This window comes from Corythoichthys intestinalis, chromosome 18, assembly GCF_030265065.1.
Source record: "Corythoichthys intestinalis isolate RoL2023-P3 chromosome 18, ASM3026506v1, whole genome shotgun sequence".
In the NCBI taxonomy this organism is placed as follows: domain Eukaryota; kingdom Metazoa; phylum Chordata; class Actinopteri; order Syngnathiformes; family Syngnathidae; genus Corythoichthys; species Corythoichthys intestinalis.
This window is the reverse complement of record NC_080412.1, coordinates 33,515,796-33,525,927: the sequence shown is the minus strand read 5'-3', so window position 1 is coordinate 33,525,927 and position 10,132 is coordinate 33,515,796.

The window sequence follows — 10,132 nt, the reverse complement described above, 5'->3', positions numbered from 1 at the left end:
TTATTGTTATAATAAACAAATACAGTACTTATGTACAGTATGTTGAATGTATATACCCATCTTGTGTCTTATCTTTCAATTCCAACAATTTACAGAAAAATATGGCATATTTTATAGATGGTTTGAATTGCGATTAATTACGATTAATTTTTAAGCTGTGAGTAGCTCGATTCAAAATTTTAAATGTTTGACAGCCCTAATTATTATCTAATTATAAATATATATCCAAATAAATAAATGTTGAAATAAATAAATTTTATTTAATTCAATTTTTATTTAGATTATAAAATATATTGAAATAAATATATATTGAAATAAATAAATGTTGAAATAAATAAAAATTGAAAGAAATAAAAAGTGAAATAAATAAATAATATTGAAATAAATATTGTAATAAACAATATTGAAATAGAAGCATTTTTATGACATATTTAATCATTTATTTCATTGTGTATTTTAATTTTTGCACTCCTGGTCCTCCATATATTTTGAGCTAGCTATTTTGCTTATTTCAAGAAAAATGAGTAAAATTTACTTAAAACACTGGCAGATAATTTCACTTATTCGTATGTAAAATAAATGCTAACTGCACGTTTTTTTTTTTTTTATCTGCTTTTCACCAAGAATTGATTGTTTTGCGTCCATATCTATAAAGAATTCAGGGATTTAGGCATTTATTCACAAGAATTTTCAACGAAAAAAGCTCTTTGTCTGTGATTCCACTCGGTCAGCTTTGACGGCCATGCCAACAATGCAGGCCCCTTATTAATCTGCCCCGTGTACCGTCAATATCATTATGAAGTCTATGAGTTCTGTTACAACCTGTCTAATTTCAATCCTTGAAAATAACCTTTTGGGATATACTGTATATTGTGACTTTGTACGAGTATATCGATCTGTGTGTTGCAGCAGTACACTTTTATTTGCCTGACACAATTTTAATGAAAGAAAACCGTTTTTGCTGGCAGTAGTGACTCAGATTGTGCTCTGCCATTGAGTTGAGGGGGAAGTTTACTGTATAGGTTAAATATTCTATACTCTATACTGGCACAGGTTTTTCATTGTACTATTCATGCAATAGAGAGGGAAGACAACTTCTGTTAATAAATTGATTAAAGTAAATGTTGTGATAGTCTGAAAGAACGCAATGCTCTCTAAATTCCAAAGCATTTTTCAAAACCATGTACTACTAAACTAATTATACCTGGCTGAGATTCCTGCCTCATAACATACCAAGAATGTCACTGTTGCTTCATTATCCAGTTGATAATTCCCTGCATGTCGCATACCATTCATTTACCATCAAACAGAAAGGGCTCTTACACAAGGCGCTTCCTTCTATAATTGAGTTAAGCACTGTTTCCTGTTTTCAGCACCTATTTTAACTATGGTGGGGGGGGGGGGGGGGGGGTACTAACGATACGATACAAGGCTTATGATAATGATGATCTCACAATATGGTGATACAAAAATTATCGATACATTGGCCAGGAAATTACTGTACTGTAGGAAATTCGACAAAACGGCCAATGAACAGAAAATCAAGCTATTTTCATCCTTCTGCTGTGAATTGGAATGAGTTTATCACTAGTAGGGCTGTCAAAATTATCGCGTTAACGGGCGGTAATTGTTTTTTTTTTTTTTTTTATGAATCACATTAAAATATTTGACGCATTTAACGCACATGCCCCGCTCAAGCAGATTAAAATGACAGCACAGTGTAATGTACACTTGTTACTTGTGTTTTTCGGTGTTTTGTCGCCCTCTGTTGGCGCTTGGGTGCGACTGATTTTATTGGTTTCAGCACAACATGAGCATTGTGTAATTATTGACATCAACAATGGTGAGCTACTAGTTAATTATTTGATTGAAAATTTTACAAATTTTATTAAAACGAAAACATTAAGAGGGGTTTTAATATAAAATTTCTATAACTTGTACTAACATTTATCTTTTAATAACTACAAGTCTTTCTGTCCATAGATCGCTTTAACAGAATGTTAATAATGTTAATGCCATCCTGTTGATTTATTGTTATAATAAAGGAATACAGTACTTATGTACAGTATGTTAAATGTATATACAGTGGGGAGAACAAGTATTTGATACACTGCCTATGGGAAAACCCATTGTCAGTGTATCAAATACTTGTTCTCCCCACTGTATGCGTCTTGTGTCTTATCTTTCCATTCCAACAATAATTTACAGAAAAATATGACATATTTTATAGATGGTTTGAATTGTGATTAATTACGATTAATTCATTTTTAAGCTGTGATTAACTCGATGAAAAATTTTAATCGTTTGACAGCCCTAATCACTAGTAGACGTTCAGTCCATTTGAAGTGGGAGGGTGGCAGCGAAGGAACATTCGCTGCCACCCTCCCACTTCAAACGGATTGGACATCTATGGCCGTCAGTGACAGCAAATGCCAGGCAAGGAGTTTATTTTGGGGCTTTTCTTTGTTGAATTTCGGTCACTTCCTGTTGATTTGGGGGATTTTACGGGTCACGTCCTCTTAATTTTGGGTTACTGAAAAGGAAGTGACTCAAGAATGTCCCCAAATGAATATGAAGTGTCTCAAAATCAACAGGAAGTACCTAGAGATGTCCCGATCGATCGGGTCCGATCACGTCATTTTCAAAGTATCGGAATCGGCAAAAAAATATCGGCCATGCCTTTTTTTTTAATGTATATATATATTTTAATTAAATTGTTTTCTAATTGTATTTAACGTCACAGACATAATATGTTACACTCATCCAGAGTCTTTTGTTTAGGCTTAAGGTATGGTTATCAAATTTATCCCGATAACGGCGGCAATTAATTTTTAAAAAAATGTGTCACGTTAAAATATTCAACACAGTTAATGCATGCGCTGCATGACCCTCTCACTCATTGTCGCGCTCAATCTGAAATGACGCCGTTTTACCTATATGGAGAGATAAAAGGCAGCGCAAAGTGAGTAGAGTGAACTTTGGCAGCCTTTGGAACCTTTTATTAATTGGCTAAAGCCTTGCAATCCCTCTCCCTATGATTAGAAATATCATGGGAAGCAATGTGGGGAAGCAAGGTGGCATTTGTTCATTGTCTTAACACCTTATGTTATTTCTCAAAGCAGAGAAGATATAGGAATTGGTAGCACGTTGCACAGTCATGGCTCCACTTCCCATCATGCATTTGGGATGGCCACAGTATCATTTACTGAAAGCTCAACAAATATACACTAGATGGCAATATTTAGTCACAATATACAAAGTCACAAGTCTTTCTATCCGTGGATCCCTCTCACAGAAAGAATGTTAATAATGTAAATGCCATCTTGACGATTTATTGTCATAATAAACAAATACAGTACTTATGTACTGTATGTTGAATGTATATATTCGTCCGAGTTTTATAAAAAAAATTTTCTTAATGCATTGCCAAAATGTATATGATTGGGAAAAATTATCGGGAATTATTGGAATTGAATCGGGAGCAAAAAAAAGCAATCAGATCGGGAAACATCGGGATCGGCAGATACTCAAACTAAAACGATCGGGATCGGATCGGGAGCAAAAAAAACATGATCGGAACAACCCTAAGTACCACATGCTCACAAAAGATTGGCTGTGAATGCTCTGGTTTCAGTGCCATTGATGGCGTTAGACGTCCAATCTAGTCAAAATGAATTGGATGGCTAACGTAGACACTATTCAAATGGAAGATTTTGGTAGCGACCTGTTGGTTCGTTTTTTTTGTTTTTTTGTTTTCCCCCAAACAGTGACACTTTTTTAAAACAATATATCGATTCTTGGTGGGAGCATATCGATAACCTTTTGGGCTACAAAGTATCGCGATATATCCTCTTTTTGATATATTGTCACACCTCTAATTCTAACCATACTACAGTCTTAGTTCATTTTGTTGCTGTTATTTGGATATACAGACCTCGACGCCAGTTATAAAAAAATTTTGCATTTGCAGCAATGGCAGAACTACCACTAACCCAGAATAATATAGAACATGCAGTATTGAAATGTAGTAAAACAAAATAACACAGTCAGGAGGGATATAACAACATCACATTTTTTTCGGAACATTTAGGAAAATGCCAAAAGAGAAGTATTCACGAGAGTTGTGTTTCAGTTCCTTGTACATACATGTTGGCTTAGTGAATTCTTGGGGGCATTTTTTCACTCAGAGAGACAATCTCCAGGGGTCAGCTAGTTCTCAGTGATTGATAATATAGTCCAGTTTTTGACAGTGATTGAATCATGGCACAGGAAAGTTTTGTTATTGAGTAATCAGACATTCAAAAGACAGGAATGCGTTGGTTGGCAGTGGGAGTTGAGAGAAATTGGCAGTGAATTTGGATGAGATTGTTAAGATTACTGTGCATTGTGGCGGTAAAATGAGAATGTTGAAACTGAGTGATGTGGAAGGAAATAGAGCTATAGTTACTCTAGTTGGAATAAAGTTTGGTTTTGTTTAAATGAAACTGAGAGGCAGCAGTCGGAGCTATTTGGCTTTTGTTCCGTTTTCACCGCAAAAAACCAAGAGGTCCTCAAAATGCTTTACAACAACGATAAATAAAGGGCAGGAAAGTATTATACAATGACATTGAGGGGGAAAAAAACAAAAACAACACATCGCGATAAAAGTCAAAACAGCAAACAAAACAATAAAAATCCCTAAGAGTGAAAACCCTTAAGAAATAAAACTGATAATGTATGGAAACCAACGCAAAATGTATTCAATATCGTTGCTGTTACAAAACAATACAGTGTGAAAAGTCCAATAAGCAAAGTGAATCACAATATTAAAGTGTAGAGTTGTCCGATACTGACTTTTGACCAATATCCCAATATAGTCCAACTCCGAAAATCCCATACCGATAAAGATGAGGGAAAAGTTTACACGGCTGACGTGGCGACAACGGTGTCATCTCGGCGACACCAGCGTCATCAATTGTTGCTTTGCTATCAAAAGCTCTATTTGTCTTGTTCTATATGATATTTTGTAAAAGGAAAACATTATTCAGATGTTTGTGATGTAACTAATGCAAAAAATAGCTATGTTAAAGTCAAAGTTATGTTTGAAATGCATGCGTTTACAGAAAGCTACCATGAGAGAGGCTACCATGCTGTGACGTCGTTACTCTCGCGAGACTCCGTAGACGCATGACGCAATCAACTGGCTAGGCTAGCAAGTAACTTTGCTCAAGTAGACTTCCAACTAATTTTTACCTCAGATTTTTCACAATCGTGATTCACCTTTTTTCTCCGACTCCGCCACACATCAAGAAAACACCATGGCAACATCTAGCCAACGCAGTGATCTCCCGGCGAAGCGTAAAAAGGCAGATTCTATTGATTCGGCTACATCGACCGACGATTTATTGTTAGCAAGCCCGCCCGAATACACAAAGTCAATTAGCGAGGGAATTGGATCAATCGATAAGAAAATATCGATTTTATTAGAAATCCTTCAAGTCGAGATTAAAGATTTAAAAGAAAGCCTCGTGTTTACACAGCACGAGGTAACGTATCTCAAATCGCAAAACGCTATACTGAGAGACGCCTTCGAGTCGACGACCGGAGCATTAGAATCTATTAAAAAAGAGAACAAGATAATGAAGGAGTCAATGTTAGACATCCAATCAAGGAGCATGAGGGACAATTTAATTTTCTCTGGCATCGAAGAAAACACAGTAGACAAACCAGAAGCCCTCGTCAAGTCATTTATCATCTCAAGCTGCCCAAGGAAATTGTGGATTCGATAAAATTTACGAGGGTACACCGTCTTGGGAAGCCAAGAGGAATCGGTCCGCGTCCAATAATCGCCAAGTTCGAGCTCTACCAGCAGAAAGTACTGGTGAAATCCAAAGGAAGAGAATTTCAAGGAACAAGATTCGGTATGAATGATCATTTCCCGCGCAAGATCAACGACAGGCGGAAAATCCTCTATCCAATTCTGAAGCGGTCCAGAGCAGAGGGCAAACGTGCAGTTATCGCAGTCGACAAACTTTACGTGGATGGTCAACTATACCGAGACCAAGTGCTCACCCCATGGCTATTCTGACCGATAAGTAATGCCTAAATATTTCTATTATGCATACAATGCTGAATGTAGCTGTCTTGATTTAAGCAAGACAAATGTATAGATTAGGGATGCTTAATACTTAGCTTGCTATTCCTAAACACTTCCAGTATGCATATAATGCTGAATTAAATTGTTTTGGTTTGAGTAAGGCACATATGTAGATTAGGGCTGCATGATAACTATTTTGTCTGTACCTTCGAAACACTTCCAGTTCATATATAATGCTGAATTAAGTTGTTTTTTGTTTGAGCAAGGCACATGTGTAGATTAGGATTGCATGATAATCACTTTGTCTGTATTTCCTAAACACTTCCAATATGTACACAATGCCGTATTAAGTAGATTTGATTTCAACAATGCACACGTACAGATCAGGGTTGCATGATAATCACTTAGTCTAGAAGAGTCACGCATGTCTCACACTACACATTTCTATACTGGCGCTCATATCTTTTCTTCTTTTTCTGGGTTATTTGTCTCACCTTTTCCACACCGCTGTTTTCAAACACACACTAAGTACACGCTTTAAAATTGTAATGTTTTGTGTTGATGCTACCCATGTATTTAATCCTTCTAACAACGTCTTAATGTTGTGTGAATTATGCCAAGAGGTTTACAAAAAATTGCATTCAGTTTTATTAGAACTTGATTTATTACATACTCGTATGGCTTCTAATGAATGTGAATGGTCGTTGACATTCAGGACCGAATATTATAACTCACATCCTGAGATCATTACTTTCCTTAAGATAGTTATAAATATCCGCATATGACATATATAAATTTTGTTTCATTTAATGTGAATGGCTTCCGATCGCAGGCAAAGAGAACTAAAATTATGGAATACATCACCAAATTAAAGGCAGACCTCTTCTTTATGCAAGAGTCACATCTAGCCAAATCCGAAGAGAAATATTTTAAACACTCAAATTTTAACTTGATGTATTCAGCCAGCTATAACAGCAGACAAAGAGGAGTATCAATATTAATAAATAAAAGAATCTCGTTCACATTAAATAGTGCAATTGCAGACCCGGAAGGTAGATTCATAATAGTACAAGCCACCATAAGTAATAAACTGTTCACATTAGTGAACATATATGCCCCAAACAACGAGGACACACAGTTCTTCCACAATATATTTGGTAAACTGAGTGACATGTCAGTGAACTCAACAATTATTATAGGAGGGGACTTTAACACAACACTTGATCCAAGTATAGATAGCTCCAATTTTAAACTCACTAAACAGTCACAAACTGCAAGAACCATTAGGAAATATATGGACGATTTCGGCTTAAGTGACGTCTGGAGAGCAAAACATTTAACAAAAAGGGAATATACCTTTCAATCCCTAGCCCATGGTTCGTGTTCAAGAATCGATTTTTTTCTAGCGAATAATTCCGCTATTAATAATATTTCGCCAAGAATACATCCAATAATCATCAGTGATCATGCACCAATTTCTTTAGCCCTTAAAATTGACTCCCGCACGATACCCCCTACAACCTGGCGCTGTAATGATTCCTTATTAGATGACCCAGCATTTGATACATTCGTTAAGAAAGAATGGAAAGACTTCATGGAACTTAACGATTCCCCAAACATCTCACCATCGCTGCTTTGGGAAACAGGAAAATGCGTAATTCGAGGCAAGATTATCTCATATTCATCATATAAAAAAAAACAAGAACAGAAGTTGGAAAACGAGTTAGAAATAAAAATCAAACAACTGACAGAGGAATTCGCCAATAATCCCACGGACAATACCACAAAAGAACTTTTCAGCGCCAAAGAACAACTCAATAGTATTCTGTCTAAAAAAACTCAGTTTCTGTTACAACAACTACGATATACCAACTTTGAGCATAATAACAAATCCGGGAAATATTTAGCAAACCAACTCGAACGTAACAAAGAAAAAACATTAATTACAACAATACAAGATTCAGCCGGCATAATAACACAATCACCAGAAAAAATTAACGAAACTTTCTACAGCTACTACAAAAACTTATACTCGGTGACAAACGATCATAATGAAGACATTGACCTATTCATTAATAATCTTGACATCCCCCAAATAACTTTAGAAAGCCAACAATTGCTAGATACCCCACTTACCCTCGCTGAATTATGGAATGCCGTAAAGGACATGCCAACAGGTCGCGCACCGGGGCCCGACGGGTTCTCGACATCATATTTTAAACACTTTTGGAATATGCTGGCACCACTTTTCTATAGAATGGTTCAAGAAATCAGTGCCAAGGGTCAAATTAGAGACAATATGAACACTGCAGTAATCAAACTACTGCCAAAAGAAGGGAAAGACCTAACCCAACCAGCAAACGATAGACCAATATCCTTAATGAATACAGATATTAAAATTATTGCAAAGGCTTTAGCTACTAGATTAGAACAAACTCTTCCCACTATAATTAATAAAGACCAGACCGGCTTTATTAAAGGACGTAACTCTACAAACAATATAAGACGCTTGTTAAATCTTATTAATATTGCACAGAATTATAAACAGAAAGCAATTATCCTCTCTTTGGACGCAGAAAAAGCATTTGACAAAGTCAACTGGATTTTTCTCTTCAAAGTTTTGGAAAAATTTGGCTTCGGTGAGCCATTTATCCGCTGGATAAAAATATTCTACAACGCCCCAAAAGCCACTGTAAACACAAACGGGGTCATTTCACAAAGTTTCTGTCTTCAAAGGGGAACTCGACAAGGCTGTCCACTCTCACCCCTATTATTCGCTCTATTTATTGAACCATTAGCAATTGCAATAAGACAAAACGCTAATATCAAAGGGATTTGCTCGCACACATCAGAACACAAAATTAACTTATACGCAGACGATATACTATTATATCTAGAAAAACCAGAATCCTCCCTACATGAGACTTTTGAACTAATAAAGACATTTTCACAAATATCAGATTATGCTATAAATTGGTCAAAATCAATTATAATGCCCTTATCAACAAACTCATGGAATCCTGCAAATCAAAATCACAATATTCCAATAGGGAATATAAAGTATCTTGGAATCAACATTTCACCAAAACTTACAGAATTAACTAAACTAACTTTCTGTGAGAGGGATCATTTTCTCCGTTTTTTCATCAGAAATTGGAAAATTGCTCAAACTAAACTATTTTCTAATGCTGATTTCTAAAGAATGGAAAAAGATATGAACTTACTTTTTTTTCTGCTGAAAGAAGAGAGTCTAATCTTTCTTTTGGTGGGTTCCATGTTTATATAGCAAGAGAACAGAATTTTCTGTGGGCCTTGCAAAATCAGTCAAAATTCAGTAAAACGGCCGGGAGCGAAGGGCCTTGCTCTGGTAAAAATGGCTGGAAGTGAATGAGTTAAAGAAAATGACTCATTCACATCACATTTACAGTAGTTACCCCAAATAGCCACTAGGGGGCGACCAAAACATTACAAATACAGGCAGGCAATCATAGGACATGCTAATGCAATGACAATTCTCAAGATACATTTTGCTGGGTCTTTCCACACACTTGTATCTTATTACTTTTCTAGTTTTCTTAGTGACTATTTCTTTATGGTGACGCAGTTGCTGTATATAATGGGTTTATAATTTAAATTTTTTTGCACCATGAATGCAAATGGTCTGCTCACATAACAAATCCCAAGAATCTTAATTTAAAGATTTAACAATCCATTGGCATATCTGCGGGCATATCTGCTGTGCTAAATTATGACAAGTCCTTATACAAAGGCAGAAGGATACTACATTCACTTTTAAAGGTAATGTGCACATTGTGCATAAACTTGATAATGAAATTCCTATGTCAGTATTACTCTATAGCAGGGGTGTCCAAACGTTTTGCAAAGGGGGCCAGATTTGGTGTGGTAAAAATGTGGGGGGCCGACCTTGGCTGACGTCCTTTACGTAGAACAATATATTTAAGCAAATTTTAGCAAACCATTCAGTGTGTCACATTTGCTTAATTATTTTTTTCGCTTTCGACTCTCGGGCTCTTTCGAAATACTGCTGCTGTGACA